Genomic DNA, 19,330 nt, shown 5'->3' on the forward strand with positions numbered 1-19,330 from the left:
TTATGTGATTTTAGCTGTTTTTATGATTTTTTAAGAAAAAAATCTAGATCCAAAACCAAAACCGAAAAACAAAACACGGAGGTCATGTTTTTTCAAAACCGATCCAGATTCAAAACCAGGGGAGATTCAGATCCAAAACCAAAACACGAGGGTCGGCGCACATCTCTAATATATAAACAGAGGCACTCGAAGACTGATAGAAATGAGTAAATCGTGTATAATAAAGTTGACACCAACGTTTCGGGACCAAACGTGTCCCTTTGTCAAGGCATGTAACAGTGAAATGAAAAATAACTGACCTTAAATGCAGTGAAGAAGCCCGCCATATGTGAATCACCAAGCACCGGAAAGCCAGGAAACACACACCGTGTGACGTCAAGGCGCTGACTGCGTACCGTTGCCCTAGCAACGCTAACTCAGTACGGAAGCCCTGAAGAAACAAATAGGTATAAAAGACAAAACATAAATCACACTGAAGATAAAAAGATGCCCTTACGTGAAATATAGTATAACACCAAGAGAGAGTGAGGAGACAGGGCAGCAAATCGCAATAGGCATTAAATATATTGATCCAAGCCGGCATTAGACCCTCCTATATAGCCACAATGAAACACATATTAAACACTTAGCAACATAAACCATGCATCAACCACATACCATCAAAAATAAGGGCCATTGAATTTGTTCATTCAGTCCCTTTGGATTAATTGTATTAAGGTTGAAGATCCAACGTGCCTCCATCCATAATAATTTACCAGCACGATCTCCCCTCTCAGGCTCCTGGGAACATAGTCAATCAGCTGATGTTTAAAATCACTCAACTTGTGTTTCATTTCAGCGAAATGTCTGGCCACCGGTTGTTCAGATTTTACCTGCTATAGCAGATTTAATGGCAGACCTGTGTAAGGCCATTCTTTCCCTGGCTGTATGAATGGATTTACCCACATAAGCCAGCCTGCAAGGACATAAGATCAAGTACACTATATATGTGGAGGTACAAGTAAGAATATGTCTAATATTATAAGTTCTGTCCAAATGAGGGTGCTGGAACGTCTGCCCCACTATCATATAGTCGCATGTGGTGAACCCAAGACATTTGTAATATCCAGGTTTTCTTCCCAAAAACCCAACGTTCTTGGGAATTAAAGAACCCTGTTCGAAGCCCGTGATGTCAGTGTGTACCACAATCTCCTTTATGTTTCTAGCTCTCGTGTAACAAGTAAGTGGTTTCTTGTACCTAAAACACGGTAAATTTCTGTCAGTAGAAACTATCGGCCAAAGAGCCCTTGTCGCTCTAGGTATGACCGCACTAGAAGAGCTATATTCATTGACAAAAGGGATGCACTCCTTCAAATCTCTATGACTAGGTGCAAGTAGCTTCTCCCTTTGGGATTTTAAGGACTTCCATTTTATGTTGTGCCAACAAATGGGGGCTGTAGCTTCTTTCCAAGAACCTGTCTACTCACTTATCAAGGGCTGATTCTAGCTCCAAGATATTGTTGGGTTTTGATATGAGTTTTGGCATGTCATGCCATGTTATGTTGCTTTACAGTCACGCTAGTGTTTTCTGTATACACTTTTATAATTTTGGCACACAACACTTTTTTTTTTAATTTATCACACGTCTTCACCCGCAGAACGTAGCACTACAGCATTAATCTGGATTGTACAGTACACATTTAAGTATACACTTGATGTTATTACTTCACACTCCAGTTGTTTCTGCCCTTTATATATACATTTTGCCATTAGGCCCTTATTTTTGATGGTATGTGGTTGATGTATGGTTTATGTTGCTAAGTGTTTAATATGTGTGTCATCGTGGCTATATAGGAGGGTCTAATGCCGGCTTGGATCAATATATTTAATGCCTATTGCGATTTGCTGCCCTGTCTCCTCACTCTCTCTTGGTGTTATACTATATTTCACGTAAGGGCATCTTTTTATCTTCAGTGTGATTTATGTTTTGTCTTTTTACCTATTTGTTTCTTCAGGGCTTCCGTACTGAGTTAGCGTTGCTAGGGCAACGGTATGCAGTCGGCGCCTTGACGTCACACGGGGTTTGTTTCCTGGCTTTCCGGTGCTTGGTGATTGACAAAGGGACACGTTTGGTCCCGAAACGTTGGTGTCAACTTTATTATACACGATTTACTCATTTCTGTCAGTCTCCGAGTGCCTCTGTTTATTTGGAAGATTGGATGAAATTTTGTACAGAGGGCACCTGAGCAGCTGAATGCGGAGGGAGAGTGCCGGTCCTAAAGGGATTGTGTATATATATATATGTGATAGGATCACTGGTAAAGTGGTCTGTGGCAGGTACATTTGTCCCAGATTCCTGTCTTATGTGTTTTAAAACCCCCAGGAGAAAGTCTGCAGTGTAGCAGGCTTGAGTTTCGGCTTTTTGAAAAGCCGGTTTGGGACCTGGGGGTTGTGGGTGAGAGGAGAGGGAGGGCTCCACCCACGGCCACTCCAGGTTTTGGTTCTCGCAGCCTGGTAACAGGCTTGTTAGGGTTTCCACCTGAGAGTGGCCAATATAAGCCTAGTTCGTTTAAGGCTGAGTGTCTCACCTGGGAGAGCAGGCAGGGCGTTTGCTCAGAGACACTTGAAGACCCCAACTGTGAGTGTTGTGCTGTGCCTTTGTTGCTGGTGAGGGCATTAGGCCCTGCCAGGTTCTGGTAGTGAGGGAACCACCTGTAAAGTTAGTGCCCCGACAGGGCTAGGATTTATGTTTGTTTTCTTTATGTTATTTCTAACATTGCACAATAAAGACTGGCGCCGACCAGCTTGTACTCGAATCCAGACTGGCATACTGTTTCCCAGCTGCTGTGTGTGTAAGGAAGGAGGCCTCTACCCAGGAGAGGGACCCCTAATCTGACTGTGTCACAATATGGTGGAGAATGCGGGCACCCACACACACTGAAGTTGCAGCGAGAGGAAAACTTTCCGTTTAAAAATTAAAGGGACAGACACCCAATTTGTGAGTGTGGAAATAACACTGTGTCCTTGGAGTCCCATAGAGGAGGCGTCAGCCAATGCTCAGAGAGGCAAGGCTCAGCTTCCAACTTACACCCCAGGACAAAATGGAGGACATTATTATGGCCTTGCTCCAAGCTACAGCAGCTCAGCAGGAATCTACCAGGGATCAGCAGGAAGCTACAGCAGCTCAGCAGGAATCCACCAGGGTGCAACTGTTGGCCTTGGAGACAGCCCAGAGGCAACAACAGGTCGCCATCGAGGAAACCCGCCAGGCCTTAGCGGAAAACAGCCAGGCCATAAGAGAGGTGGTACAGCACCTGGTCGCCCGGCCCAGAGATGTTAATACTGGTCCTCCCACCACCACTCACTCCGTACGAGCCAGTCACTTCCTCCAAAAGATGACTTCGGGTGATGATGTGGAGGCCTATTGCACCGCGTTTGAAAGAACGGCCAAAAGGGAGAGTTGGCCCAAGGAGTAGTGGGCAAGTCTGGTGGCACCTTTTTTGTCTGGGGAGCCACAAAAGGCCTATTTTGACTTATGCCTGGCTGATGCCAAGGACTATAAAAACCTAAAACAGGAGATCCTAACTCGCTTGGGAGTCACCACCTTTGTTCGTGCCCAATGGGTCCACCGCTGGGAGTTCCATAGGGACAAGCCTCCACGTTCACAGATGCATGACCTCGTCCATCTGTCCTCAAAATGGCTACAGCCCGAGACGCTGACGGGACCACAGATCGTGGAAAGGGTCGTGATGGACCGGTACCTGCGATCATTACCTGTGACCCTGCGCAAGTGGGTGAGCCATGCAGACCCTAAGTCCACGGACCAGTTGGTCGAGCTGGTGGAGAGGTACATGGCGGCTGAGGAGCTGATGAGTATGCCCCACCGAGCCCCGATGGCGCACCGGCGAACTCCCACAGACACTGGTAAGACTGTTCGAGGGGAGAAGGGTGCTGGGCGGTGGAATGTACCTAAGACTGAGGGTGTAGAACCTGGAGACAGGCCTGCCAGGCCAGGAAGGTTCTTGCCCCGTAAACGACTAGACATTAATATGACTCAGTGTTTCCGATGTGGTGGCTTCGGCCATATTGCCGCTAATTGTTCACTTACAACTGAAGCTATGCAATGTGATACTGCTCATGTCTACCGCAGGGGGTCTTTCTTTGCACAGATAGCCTGTACGGCTGACCGGCAGGCTGAGACTGATAAGCACATGTGTGTACTCACTGTAGATGGCAACCGAGTAGAGGCACTGTTAGACTCTGGTAGCTTGGTGACACTTATAAAAGCTGAGCTGGTGAACTCCTTGCGGCATGAGGGGAAAACTGTTGGTGTGACCTGCATACATGGGGATACTCGATATTATGTTACGGCCGAGGTGAACATCGAGACACCATGTGGATCTGCTATAGTTTCTGTGGGTTTGGTGCATGGTCTGGTGTACGATGCAATATTGGGGAGAGACTGTGCTCACTTCTGGAAGTTGTGGGAAAGCCGTTTTGTTCCAGAGGTGAACAACCCCGATCCATTTGAGAAGGTTGTCGATGTAGTGGAGGAGGGAGTTTCTTCTGAGTCAGAGTTATTCCCTTTTTCTACTATGGTTGGCGAACTAGAGAATGCGGAGCGTGACGGTGGCCCGCCAACTGATGTGCCTCCCATTGAGGTGGGAAGTGTTGTTGGGCCAAGTGATCGTCTGCCTGATTTAGAGGTCAGAAGAGAGGTCTTTGCCGTGGAGCAGTTGAATGACCCTACTTTGGTAAAAGCCAGGGAGAATGTAAAAGTAGTTGATGGTAAACCCGTAGACCCTGATAGTCCTTTGTCCTATCCCCACATGGCAATGTGTCAGGATTTGTTATATCAGGTGACTAAGAAGGGGGAAGATATTGTGGAACAACTAATAGTTCCCAAAGCCTACAGAAGAACAGTGTTGGATCTGGCCCATGGTCATGTAACGGCAGGCCATCTAGGGGTAGAGAAAACCACTGATCGAATAATGCAGAGGTTTTTCTGGCCCGGGCTTCATAAAGAGGTGTCTGACTTTTGCGCATCCTGCCCTGAGTGTCAGTATCATGCTCCCTGGCCACATTTTAAGGGTCCACTAGTTCCATTGCCTATTATAGAGGTGCCGTTTGAAAGAATAGCGATGGATTTGGTTGGACCCTTAATGAAGTCTGCCAGGGGACACCAGTATATTCTGGTCATAATGGATTACGCTACCAGGTACCCGGAAGCGATCCCGTTGCGCAATACGTCAACCAAGACCATTGCCAGAGAGCTAGTTCATGTCTTTAGCAGGCTGGGTATACCCAAGGAGATACTAACTGACCAGGGTACACCGTTTATGTCAAAAGTCATGAAAGAGTTATGTCGCCTGTTCAAAATTGAACAGTTAAGAACTTCGGTTTATCACCCCCAAACGGATGGGCTGGTCGAGAGGTTTAACAAGACGTTAAAACACATGCTTAGGAAAGTGGTCGACAAGGATGGTAGGGATTGGGATTACTTATTGCCGTATTTATTGTTGGCCATAAGAGAGGTTCCCCAGTCCTCCACCGGGTTTTCACCCTTCGACTTGTTGTATGGGAGACACCAAAGGGGGTTACTAGACATTGCCAAAGAGACATGGGAGGGGCAGTCTAGTCCTTACAAAACGGTGATTGAGTATGTTTCTCAAATGCAGGAGAGAATTGCTGCGGTAGTGCCGATAGTGAGAGAGCACCTGGAACAGGTTCAACAGGCACAGCAGAGGGTATACAACCGCAATGCCCGGTTACGCAGCTTTGCTCCTGGGGACAGAGTGTTAGTGTTGGTTCCCACTGTGGAAAATAAACTTTTGGCTAAATGGCAAGGGCCCTTTGAAATCTTAGAAAGAGTGGGACAGGTCAATTACAAAGTTTACCAGCCGGGGAAAAGAAAGCCGGAACAGATATACCATATAAATCTGTTAAAGCCCTGGAAAGATAGAACGGTACTGTCGGCCGTCCGAGCCCCTCCAGTAAATCCAGGGCCCTTAGTTCCCGAAGTGACAGTGGCAAAAACCCTGTCGGCAATTCAACAACAAGAGGTCAAGGAGTTTCTGATCAGAAATAGGGTGCTGTTCTCTGACGTACCTGGGAAAACCTCGGTCATTAAACATGACATCATCACTGACCCAGGAGTTAAAGTTAATCTAAAGCCCTATAGGTTACCAGAAGCACAAAGAGAATCGGTGTCGAAAGAAATTAAAAATATGCTAGAGTTAGGGGTTATTGAAGAATCACATAGTGAATGGTCAAGTCCCATTGTGTTGATTCCAAAGCCCGACTGGAGTGTGCGTTTCTGCAATGACTTCCGAAAGTTGAACAGTGTTTCAAAATTCGATGCCTACCCGATGCCAAGAGTGGATGAGCTGATTGAGAGACTAGGGACGGCAAGGTATTTAACCACTCTTGACCTAACCAAAGGGTATTGGCAAGTACCGTTAACCGAGAGCGCCAAACAAAAGACAGCTTTTTCAGCGCCAGAGGGCTTGTTTCAGTACAAGATGTTGCCCTTCGGGCTACATGGGGCACCTGCTACCTTCCAAAGAATGATGGACAGGATTCTAAGGCCCCATAGACGGTATGCGGCTGCTTATCTGGATGACGTGGTCGTTCATAGTCCTGATTGGCAGTCTCACTTACCCAGGGTACAAGCAGTGTTGGACTCCATCTATAAGGCAGGTTTGACAGCCAACCCAAAAAAGTGTTGTCTAGGCATGGAGGAAGGAAAATATCTGGGATACACCATTGGCAGAGGCCTGATAAAGCCTCAGCTCAATAAAGTTGATGCCATACAAAACTGGCCACGGCCTCTGAATAAGAAGCAGGTGAGAGCCTTCTTGGGAATTACGGGGTACTACAGGAGGTTTATACCCAACTTTGCCACCATGGCAGTCCCACTGACTGACCTGACCAAAGGCAAACAAAAAGTCATGGTAGAATGGAGTCCTGAGGCAGAGAAAGCTTTTCAGGAGTTGAAAGTAGCATTGTGTTCCCAACCAGTCCTGATGACTCCTAATTTTGAAAGGGAATTCATAGTACAAATCGATGCATCAGAAGTAGGTATAGGAGCGGTCCTGTCCCAGAACAAGGAGGGTGAGGAACACCCTATTTTCTATCTTAGCAGAAAGTTGAATGTACATGAGAGAAACTATGCCACAGTGGAGAAGGAGGCGTTGGCCATAAAGTGGGCGTTAGAGGCTCTCAGGTACTACTTGGTTGGAAGAAAGTTCAAATTGATCACTGACCATGCCCCTTTGAAGTGGATGTCCGAAAATAAGGACAGTAATGCGAGAATTACGAGATGGTCCTTGGCGTTACAAACTTTTAAATTTTCAGTGGAACACAGGCCAGGAAGCCAGCTGGCCAATGCAGATGCGTTGTCATGCGTTCATTGTTTGGGGGCTTCAGTTGTTCCGCCCCACAGGTCGAAACAAAGGGGGGGGGGATATGTGATAGGATCACTGGTAAAGTGGTCTGTGGCAGGTACATTTGTCCCAGATTCCTGTCTTATGTGTTTTAAAACCCCCAGGAGAAAGTCTGCAGTGTAGCAGGCTTGAGTCTCGGCTTTTTGAAAAGCCGGTTTGGGACCTGGGGGTTGTAGGTGAGAGGAGAGGGAGGGCTCCACCCACGGCCACTCCAGGTTTTGGTTCTCGCAGCCTGGTAACAGGCTTGTTAGGGTTTCCACCTGAGAGTGGCCAATATAAGCCTAGTTCGTTTAAGGCTGAGTGTCTCACCTGGGAGAGCAGGCAGGGAGTTTGCTCAGAGACACTTGAAAACCTAAACTGTGTGTGTTGTGCTGTGCCTTTGTTGCTGGTGAGGGCATTAGGCACTGCCAGGTTCTGGTAGTGAGGGAACCACCTGTAAAGTTAGTGCCCCGACAGGGCTAGGATTTATGTTTGTTTTCTTTATGTTATTTCTGACATTGCACAATAAAGACTGGCGCCGACCAGCTTGTACTCGAATCCAGACTGGCGTACTGTTTCCCAGCTGCTGTGTGTGTAAGGAAGGAGTCCTCTACCCAGGAGAGGGACCCCTAATCTGACTGTGTCACAATATATATATATATATATATATATATATATATATATATATATATCTACAGTGCATCCGGAAAGTATTCCCAACGCTTCACTTTTTCCACATTTTGTTATGTTACAGCCTTATTCCAAAATGGAATAAATTCATTTTTGTCCTCAAAATTCTACACACAAGACCCCATAATGACAATGTGTAAAAAGCTTTTTGTGATTTTTGCAAATTTAATAAAAAATTGTAAAAACTAAGACATCACATGTACATAAGTATTCACAACCTTTGCTCAATACTTTGTTAATGCTCCTTTGGCAGCAATTACAGCCTCAAATCTTTTTGAATATGATGCCATAAGCTGGGCACATCTACCTTTGGGCAGTTTCGCCCATTCCTATTTGCAGCACCTCTCAAGCTCCATCAGGTTGGATGGGAAGCGTCGGTGCACAGCCATTTTCAGATCTCTCCAGAGATGTTCAATTGGATTCAAGTCTGGGCTCTGACTGGGCCACTCAAGGACATTCACAGAGTTGGCCTGAAGCCACTCCTTTGATATCTTGGCTGCGTGCTTAGGGTCGTTGTCCTGCTGAAAGATGAACCGTCGCCCCAGTCTGAGGTCAAGAGCGCTCTGGAGCAGGTTTTCATCCAGGATGTCTCTGTACATTGCGGCTTTCATCTTTCCCTCTATCCTGATTAGTCTCCCAGTTCCTGCCACTGAAAAACATCCCCACACCATGATGCTGCCACCACTATGCTTCACCTTAGGGATGATATTGGCCTGGTGATGAGCGGTGCCTAGTTTGCTCCAAACATAACTCCTGGCATTCACGCCAAAGAGTTCAATCTTTGTCTCATCAGACCAGAGAGTCCTGCAGGTGGATTTTGGCAAACTCCTGGTGGGCTGCCATGTGCTTTTTACTAAGGAGTGGCTTCTCCCCTGATTGCTCAGTTTAGACAGCCTGCCAACTCTAGGAAGAGTCCTGGTGGTTCCGAACTTCTTCCATTTACGGATGATGGAGTCCACTGTGCTCATTGGGACCTTCAAAGCAGCAGATAATTTTCTGTACCCTTCCCCAGATTTGTGCCTCTAGACAATCCTGTCTCGGAGGTCTACGGACAATTCCTTGGACTTCATGCTTGGTTTGTGCTCTGACATGTACTGTCAGGTGTGGGACCTTATATAGACAGGTGTATGCCTTTCAAAATCATGTCCAATCAACTGAATTTACCATAGGTGGACTCCATCCTTGAGATGTTCCTACAGCTTAATTGATCAGTGGAAACAGGATGCACCTGAGCTCAATTTTGAGCTGGCAAAGGCTGTGAATACTTATGTACATGTGATTTCTTAGTGTTTTTTTTTATTAAATTTGCAAAAATCTCAAAAAAACTTTTTACACGTTGTCATTATGGGGTATTGTGTGTAGAATTTTGAGGACAAAAATTAATTTATTCCATTTTGGAATAAGGCTGTAAAGGTGCCTATCCACTAGACGACAGGCAAAAGAAACAATTGGGGGGTGCCTTCATAAAAATAATTAGAACAAAAGACTTCTCCTATGGTGGTGCCTGATAGCATCACACTGATAAGGTAAGTAAGGAGGTGGCACTCACAACGATAAAGGTCAAAACGTTTTTAAATATACAAAAACATTGGTACAGATAGAGGTTGACGTTTCAAGGCTCTAAAGCCTTTTCATCAGGACCCTACCTGCCAACAGAGTGTAGGGAAGGTGCTTACCTTTAAAGAGAAGGTGCTGAAATTGCGTGGTCTCAGCGCAGCATGTTCCAGCAGCACGGCCAGCGGGGACATCCGACGTAAGTGGAGAACTCAAAGCTCGTCTCCTAGCAACCGGGACGCCCGGCGGAACGCATCACTGGAGGCTGCCGCACTGAAACAATGTGATGTGTTGTGTGAGTGATGTCTGTGAATGTATGGAAATGTGACATCCAAATAGTTGATTTCTTTATTGCTTACTTGACATGTCAGCTTAATTGGATTATCCTGCAGATTGATATTCTCCGTGCCTGACAAATAAGGAACAAGATATCGATATCATTGAAAAATAATTTTTGTTCTTGCTCAAACATAAAGATGTTGGCAAATGACGGGGCCACATTTGATACCATTGCGCAACCTGTGTACTGTATAAAAAATGTGCCATTATTTGTATCAATTTTTTTGTAGCAATTTTTCGTGCTATGTTTGTAGCACATTGTTTTATTACATATAACCTTTCTTTGCTATGTAGTCTATATACACCTTTGCATTTGGCAATACTCTACCGCTTTATGCTCTGACCCCCTCTTTTGCTTTATTTCCACTGTCTTCTTCCTCTTTCTTTTGTTCAATTCCTCACCTTCCTTCCCCCCCTCTCCCCCCCCATCCACTTTGTTGCCCTGGCCCACCTCACCCCTTTTTTCCCCCTTCCTTTCTACCACAGTGCCCTCTTTCTTCCTTACCCCCCTATCTTTTTCTCCCCCCCCATAACCTACACGCCCCTCCCCTCCCCCCCCTCCTATTCTATTGTTTTCTTCTCCTTGCCCTCTATCTCTTTGCTTGCCTCTATCACCCTCTCTCCCTTCTCCTCCCCTCTTTCACATTCTCCGGAGTTCTCCTCTTCTGTGCCCCCCTTTGTTTCTTTCTCCTTCCCCTCTATTGTCCCTTTCTCCTTTTAACCACTTAACTGACTAATTCTTTTTCCAAAAACTGCTCTAAAATTGTCAGTTTCTTTTATGATGAAAATTATGTTCTTGACCTAATTCAAACTTATCCAGCACTATTTTATTTTAATTTTTTTTTTTTTTTTTTAAATACAGTATACCATAAAAATAGCAATTTTTATGTTATACTGTAGTGATGGCCATTGACAGCTGTACCATCGATGGTTCAACTATCGTTAGAAGCCATCAATTGTTTAGCGACTGGTCGAGATCTGTGTAGACCACAACTGCCAATGTTTCCTAAATATCGATTGAGGGTTGCCATTGATGGTGCAACATTAATGGCCACCAGCAATGGCAAACCACTTGTTTTCAGTCAGGCCATCGATGGTTTGCAAACCATCAATGGTCGGTTGCCGTCCCTAATATATATATATTTTACCAACAATCTACTGCCCGATCACTGTGTCCAGCAGTGATTGGGATAGAGGCAGAGCTTGAGCAGGGAGGAGGACTGGGAGGGAGGAGGTATCAGGTGCCAGGCCCAAGGACAGAAGCAGCTGCAGGGATTGAAGGAGGTGGCCGGCGGCAGGGACACAGAAGTGGCCACCACGCTGGGAGGAGGAGGCCGGGACCCAGAAGCTGCCGCTGATACCATCGCGCTTTGCAGGAGCTGCCGCGCAGGGAGAAGGAGGCGGCCAGGACACTGAAGCCGCCGCCGACGCTGACGCCATCACGCTTTGAGGAGGACGGCCTGGGATGCAGGAGCCGCCGCACAGGGAGGAGAAGGAGGTGGCCAGGACACTGAAGCCGCCTCTGACACCATCGCGCTGAGAGGTGGAGGCCGGACCTGGGATGCAGGAGCCGCTGCGCTGGGAGAAGAAGCAGGTGGCCAGGATGCTGACACCACCACGCTAGGAGGAGGAGGCTGGCCCCGGGATGCAGGAGCCGCCGCGCAGGGAGGAGAAGGAGCTAACCAGGATGCTGAAGCCGCCGCCGCTGACATCACCATGCTGGAAGGAGAAGGTGGTCGCAGAAGCCGCTGCCGACACCACCGCACTGGGAGGAGGTGGCCGGCCCACAGTGATCAGGATTTACTGGAGCCTGCAGACGCGCCGGTAGGGGGTGCTGCGAGATGCCCGATCACTGTGGCCAGCAGTGATCGGGACACACTGGAGGGGCAGCTACGGGTGCAGAGGGACCAGCAGGCTCCTCTGATGTAGGCGGCTGCTGGAAGATTAGCTTCCCGCAGCCGCCTAGTGGGCACTTCTGACTGGTCGGATCAGATACAACCATGTCAGGGAAAGCCCAGCCTGCTGTGGTCGTATCTGATACGACCGTGCCAGGCAAGTGGTTAATCTAGATCCCCATATACTTTATAGATTGATGTATGGCGATCATCCTGATAGCCTGTTTGCTCATGCATATGTGAGACTTGCATAACACTCTTCTGATGCCTTTGATCCTTATCTTGAGATCAATCTGTATGTACAGCATTTATGGTTTGCTTCCTGTTTTGTGCTACATTGTCTCCATTGGTGTTGCAATGTCTCTTTAACATTCACAGTAATCACTTCAGTTCTTGCCATATGATTTAGAACACTTCATGCAGTTTTTCTTCTTTTTTTATTCTTAGATCACATACTGTATTATTTCACACCCACATCCTTAGCACGGCACTTCAATTCACTTTCAACACCTTTTCCCTATGTTTCCATACATTCACAGACATCACTCACACAACACATCACTCTTTGTTTCAGTGCGGCAGCCTCCAGTGACACGTCCCGCCAGGCGTCCCTGTTGCTAGGAGACGAGCTTTGAGTCCTCCACTTCCGCCGGATGTCCCCGCTGGCCGTGCTGCTGGAACATGCTGTGCTGAGACCACCCAATTTCAGCACCTTCTCTTTAAAGGTAAGCACCTTCCCTACACTCTGTTGGCAGGTAGAGTCCTAATGAAAAGGCTTTAGAGCCTTGAAACATCGACCTCTATCTGTATCCATGTTTTTGTATATTTAAACACGTTTTGACCTTTATTGTTGTGAGTGCTGCCTCCTTCTTTTCCTTATTGGTGTGATGCTATCAGACACCACCATAGAACAAAATACTTTTCCTATGTATAAATATATATATATATATATATATATATTACACATATATACATACACACACACACACACAGTAAGGTCCATAAATATTGGGACATTGACAGAATTTTCAGATGTTGGCCTCTATTCACCACCACAATGGTTTTGAAATGAAACAAACAAGATGTGCTTTAACTGCAGACTTTCAGATTTAATTTGAGGGTAATTACATCCAAATCGGGTGAACGGTGTAGGAATTACAACAGTTTCAATATGTGCCTCCCACTTTTTAAGGGGCCAAAAGTAATGGGACTATCAACTCAAAAGCTATTTCATGGACAGGTGTGGGCTATTCCCTCATTATTTCATTATCAATTAAGCAGGTAAAAGGTCTGGAGTTGATTCTAGGTGTGACATTTGCATTTGGAATCAGTTTCTGTCAACTCTCAATATGAGATCCAAAGAACTGTCACTATCAGTGAAGCAAGCCATCATTAGGCTGAAAAATGAAAACAAACCCATCAGAGAGTTTGCAAAAACATTAGGTGTGGCCAAATCAACTGTTTGGAACATTCTTAAAAAGAAAGAACGCACCGGAGAGCTCAGCAACACCAAAAGACTCGGAAGACCACAGAAAACAACTGTGGTGGATGACAAAATAATTATTTCCCTGGTGAAGAAAACCCCTTCACAACAGTTGGCCAAATCAAGAACACTCTCCAGGAGGTAGATGTATATATGTCAAAGTCAACAATCAAGAGAAGACTTTACAAGAGTGAATATAGAGGGTTCACCACAAGATGCAAACCATTGGTGAGTCACAAAAACAGGAAGACCAGATTAGAGTTTGCCAAACAACATCTAAAAAAGCCATTACAGTTCTGGAACAACATCCTATTGACAGATGAGACAAAGATCAACTTGTACCAGAGTTATGGGAAGAGAAGAGAAGGAAAGGAACTGCTCATGATCCAAAATATACCACCTCATAAGTGAAGCATGGTGGTGGTAGTGTCATGGCATAGGCATGTATGGTTGCCAATGGAACTGGTTCCCTTGTATTTATTGATGATGTGACTGCTGACAAAAGCAGCAGAATGAATTCTGAAGTGTTTCGGGCAATATTATATGCTCATATTCAGTCAAATGTTTCAGAACTCATTGGACGGCGCTTCACAGTGCAGATGGACAATGACCAGAAGCATACTGCAAAAGCAACCAAAAGAGTTTTTTAAGGCTAAAAAGTGGAATGTTATGCTATGGCCAAGTCAATCCCCTGACCTGAATCCGATTGAGCATGCATTTCACTTGATGAAGACAAAACTGAAGGGAAAATGCCCCAAGAACAAGCAGGAACTGAAGACATTTGCAGTAGAGGCCTGGCAGAGCATTACCAGGGATGAAACCCAGCGTCTGGTGATGTCTATGCGTTCCAGACTTCAGGCTGTAATTGCCTGCAAAGGATTTGCAACAAAGTATTAAAAAGTGAAAGTTAGATTTAGGATTGTTTAGTTTGTCCCATTACTTTTGTCCCCTTAAAAAGTGGGAGGCACATATAGAAACCGTTGTAATTCCTACACCGTTCACCTGATTTGGATGTAATTACCCTCAAATTAAATCTGAAAGTCTGCAGTTAAATCACATCTTGTTTGTTTCATTTCAAAGCCATTGTGGTTGTGAATAGAGGACAAAATATGAAAATTATGTCAATGTCCCAATATTTATGGACCTGACTGTATTATATATATATATATATATATATATATATATATATATATATATAATATATAATATATATTAGATGTGCGGTTCGGTTCTTCAGAAATCCAAATCCACATGAATTTTGTGAATCCGGGTAAATCCGAGGCACGGTTCTGATCTTTTTTGCAGTGCGGAATTTGGATTTTAAATCCGAATTTTTCAGGTTTTGGATTGCATAAATTACATGATTTTAGCTGTTTTTAAAACTTTTTATATATATATATTTTTTTAATCCAGATCCAAAACCAAAATACTTGAGGGTGGTTTTGCAAAACCAAATCCAGATCCAAAACCTTGAAGGAGATACAGATCCAAATCCAAAACACGGGGGTTGGTGCACATCCTAACAAATACCCACTTGAAATACACTGAAAGTATATTTCCACCAGTCAAGCTAACAACAATTTATATTCATACTAGCTGGAGTACCCGGCGTTGCCCGGGATTTTAATAATGTTTGTTTACACATCATCCTCCAACAAACCTCTCCTTAGGCAGGCCTCACGAAAAGTGTGACAAACTCCCCCATCCACAGTCCTGTCTTTGAAGGAAGTAGGACCTGTAACGGTGTAAAGCAAACTTTGGAGATAGAAGTATTCAAAATTTGTCGGATGTACAGTGTAAACATGTTTACCACCCCCCCAGCACCTGTGCCAGCCCCAGCTGCTGCCACCCCCCTATGCAGTTCCTTTTATACAGTGCCCCCAGTAGTGGTCCCACTATGCAGTGCCCTCAGTAGAGGTCCCCTATGCAGTCCCTCCAGTAGTGGTCCCCCTGTACAGTATCTCCAGTAGTGGTCCCCAAATGCAGTGCCCCCAGTGGTGGTCCCCCTATGCAGTGCCTCCAGTAGTGCCCCTTATACAGTGCCCCCAGTAGTTGTCCTCCTATGCAGTGCCCCTTATACAGTGTCCCCAGTAGTGGTCCCCCTATGCAGTGCACCCAGTAGTAATAATGCCCCTAAAAGTAATGCCCCCTGTAGAAGTGCTCCCAGTTGTAAAGGCCCCTGTAGTGCCCCCAGTTGTAATTCCCTTGTAGTGCCCCCAGTAGTAATGCTCCCTGCAGTGCCCTAATAGTAATGCCCCTTGAAGTGCCCCCAGTAGTAAGGACCCCTGTAGTGCCCCAGTTGTAGTGCTCCCAATAGTAAGGCCCCTGTAGTGCCCCCATTAGATGCCCCCAGTAGTAAGGCCACTGTACTGCCCCCATAGGATGCCCCCAGTAGTAAGGCCCCTGTAATTCCCCCAGTAATAAATAAAAAATTGTGCTGCAGAGCTGTGTAATTGCATCCCAGTATAGTTGCCATCTTTATGGGCCTGATTCTAAATCAGATGGATCTCTCCTCATGGATGCAGATACCATATTCAGACTCATTATAAGCCTGGCTTAATATCAATAGTGGTTATAAATTCATACAGCATTTATAAGGTACTATAAACTCCATGCGAGAGCCATAGTAAATGATGTTCAGAGATTAGATTATATGCTACAGAATAAAAGTCCATAATTCCTTAGTATGTAGCAAAATGCATGTTATAAAATCAAATAATGAAATTAAACAAAAATAACTTTGCAGATGGCCCAAGAAGAATGGTGTCCAAATCTGCATATAACAATAAAACAAACAGGACAATGCTTTTATTCTTCTTTGGTGTTTTAGGCGTAGAACCATGAGAGATCTTGGCTTGTAAACTGTGGATTTGTATAGAAAGACAGAAGGACAAATAGTAGATAGTAGAGATAGAAAAGAAAAAAATAGTAGATAAGCTAAATCCTTTTCTAATTCCGTACCTGACCTGTAGAGGGTGAATGCTATGCAAAAATTGTGTTTTTTAATTAATTAAAAATGAACAGTAATTAATTTCAATTTCACATTTTTTTAGTTGCCTCCGCCGTGTTTTAATACGCTCGTATATACAATTTCACGATCTTGGCTAGAAAACTGTGGATTTGTATAGAAAGACATGAGGACAGCAGGACAAATGTTCGCTATTATATAGTAGATTGCTCCAATCCTCATGTTTTAATGAATTTGGAAAGCTAGTTACAGTTATGATATACAGTAATGGTATCGCAGAAGTCCCAGTTGCTTTTCTACTCTAAGTACCAGTTGTCGCTTTTCTTCCAGCATGACACAGAATATTATTATTGTCCTTTATTTATATGGCGCCGCAAGTGTTCCGCAGCGCCTTACAAAGTACATAAACATATAAGTGAACAAGAAACCAGTGACTTACAGTACAATACAAAGCAGGACAAGGTCATGGTTTATACAGATTGCTGCATTAGCGATTAGACAGGGAGGAAGGAGCATGTAGTGGTGGCGGGTCAGGATGAGAGCTGGAAGTAGTGGGTCTTGAATATGACATGACACGGACTATGACATAGGAGCAGAGGCGGATTTATCTCTAGGCAACGCAGGCGCAAGCTTAGGGCCCGGCCGCGGCCGCTGGCAGGGATGTATAATTGAGCAGGGCAAAGAGCATTTTCTGCCAGGCTCCATCAGGCTGGACAGGACGGAGCTTAGCCCCGCCCCTCTTGCACATCAATTTGATAGGACAGGACGGAGCTTAGCCCCGCCCCTCTTGCACATCAATTTGATAGAGCACCACTCTGTCTACTCTAGTGTCTCCTCCTCTCCTGCACTGTGTGCACGTGAGACAGGGGGAGTGAGGAGCCGAGAACACAGACAGGAAGACAGTGAGGTGCTCTGCACGCTGCTGAATAAAAGGTGAGGTCACTGCCTGCCAGTCCTGCCTTTTCTATCTTGGGTAATAAAGCTCACCACCTTCACAAATTGGGGGGAGCTATAGGGGGTTAGGTGCCTGGCAGGGCCTTTACTGTTTGCAGCAATGAGGGGGGGGGGGGGGGGGCTAGGGGAGGTGAGGTGCTTGGCAGGACCTTTACTGTTTGGGGGAGATGAGGTGTCTGCCAGTGCCTTTTCTGTTTGGGAGGGGGGGGGGCGGGCTAGGAGGGTGCCTGCCAGTGCCTTTACTGCCTGGGGGGAGCTATAGGATGTTAGGTGCCTGGCAGGGCCTTTACTGATTGCAGCAATTGGGGAGGGGGGCTATGGGAGGTGACATACCTGGCAGAGCCTTTACTGTGTGGGGGAGATGAGGTGTCTGCCAGTGCCTTTTCTGTTTGGGGGAGGAGGGGTGAGGCTAGTGGAAATGAGGTGCCTGCCTTTACTGTTTGGGGGGAGGTGGGGCTAGGGGAGGTGAGGAGCTTGCCAGTGCCTTTACTGTTTGGGGGGGGTGGGGTGGGCTAATGGAGATGAGGCGCCTGCCAATGCCTTTACTGTTTGGGGGGAGGTGGGGATAGGAGATGCCTGCCAGTGCCTTTAGTGTTTGGGGGGGGGGGGGGCTAGGGGAGGTGAGGTGTTTGCCAGTGCCTTTACTGTTTGGGAGAGGAGTGGGTGGGGGCGAGTGGTGAGGTGCCTGCCAGTGCTGCCTTTACTATCTGGGACAATAGAGCTCACCAACATCCACCTTCACAATAGGTAAAGTGAGGTTACTGCATGATTATTTAAATGTCACTTTTATTTTAGAGCCTGCCTCTTTCTCAAGTAGTCATGAGGGGCTTCAGTCACAAGACAAGTTATATATTTATTACTGAGTACTCCATGACGGAAAGTAGTTATTTGACCGGCGGCCGCAATACAGATGCCTATCATAATCCCGATGCCGGAATCCAGGACGACGCGTCCTGTTAGCCGGGGGGGTGGGGAATAGGTTTAGGGCAGTTAGCGGGGTTAGTGTTAGGTTTTGGGGGGGTGGTTAGTGGTAGGCAGCCCTAGGGGGGAGGGTTAGGCACCCCCAGTGAGAGGTTAGGGTCAAGCACCCCCCGGGAGGGTTAGGTATAGGACCGGTACGGGGGGGTTAGGGATAGGCACCCCTGGGGGGAGGTTACAGTTAGACACACTAAGGGAGGATTAGGGGGGACAACAGAGGGGGTTAGCATACTTACCTGCCTTTGTCGGGATTTTCATCCTGTCGGGGAGCCGCTGTCGGGATTTGAACCAGCGGCTAAATCCCATTCCCTCCATGACAGATGTATCCTACAGAGCTAATGACTCACTCCCACCTCCTAGTTTGGAGAAGATGTGGGCAGTGAATACAAGCATAAGGAACAAGCACAAGCTTACATGTATAGAGAGACTAAGGGGTATATTTACTAGTGCGGGTTTTTACAAGTGGAGTTGTTGCCCATAGCAACCAATCAGATTCTAGCTATTATCTTCTAGAAGGTGCTAGATAAATGATAAGTAGAATCTGATTGGTTGCTATAGGCAACATCTCCATTTCTAAAAACTCGCACTTTAGTAAATATACCCCTGAGCTAGAACAGACTGAGCTGAGAAACCAAATTTTTCTGGCAGTGTGACTGAAACCCAGCACAGCAATCCTACAGTAGTTCACCTGATATGAAAACTATTGCCTTAGTAACTCTTGTTCTTCAGTTCCATCTTTACCTTCCTCTATATACTGCAGACCACAGGTTCTCAAACTCAGTCCTCAGGACCCCAAACAGTGCATATTTTCCAGGTCTCACAGAATCACAAGTGAAATAATTAGCTCCACCTGTGGATCTTTTAATATGTGTCAGTGAGTAATGACTACACCTGTGCACCTGCTGGGTGACTTGTGTGGGGTCCTGAGGACCGAGTTTGAGAACCACTGCTGTAAACTATAGAAGCACTTTAGAGAGAATATTTCATGAATAATTTGATGAATATTTTATGAAAGGAGTATATAGATAGATATTAGATATATATCACAGGTTCTCAAACTCGGTCC

The 19,330-nt window shown here is 45.9% G+C and overlaps 1 protein-coding gene across 1 annotated transcript in view; it reads right to left on the bottom strand.

The window, feature by feature from the left end:
- The window catches only part of NMI (N-myc and STAT interactor), a 90,380-nt gene extending 71,291 nt beyond the window's left edge, over positions 1-19,089 (bottom strand). Inside the window, exon 1 of the mRNA XM_088472395.1 lies at positions 19,006-19,089. The gene's annotated coding sequence lies outside the window, so the exon portion shown is untranslated. The remainder of the gene's footprint in view (positions 1-19,005) is intronic.
- Positions 19,090-19,330: the final 241 nt, after the last annotated feature.

Source organism: Taudactylus pleione, unplaced genomic scaffold (assembly GCF_031769625.1).
Source record: "Taudactylus pleione unplaced genomic scaffold, aTauple2 ptg000122l, whole genome shotgun sequence".
Classification (NCBI taxonomy): Eukaryota; Metazoa; Chordata; class Amphibia; order Anura; family Myobatrachidae; genus Taudactylus; species Taudactylus pleione.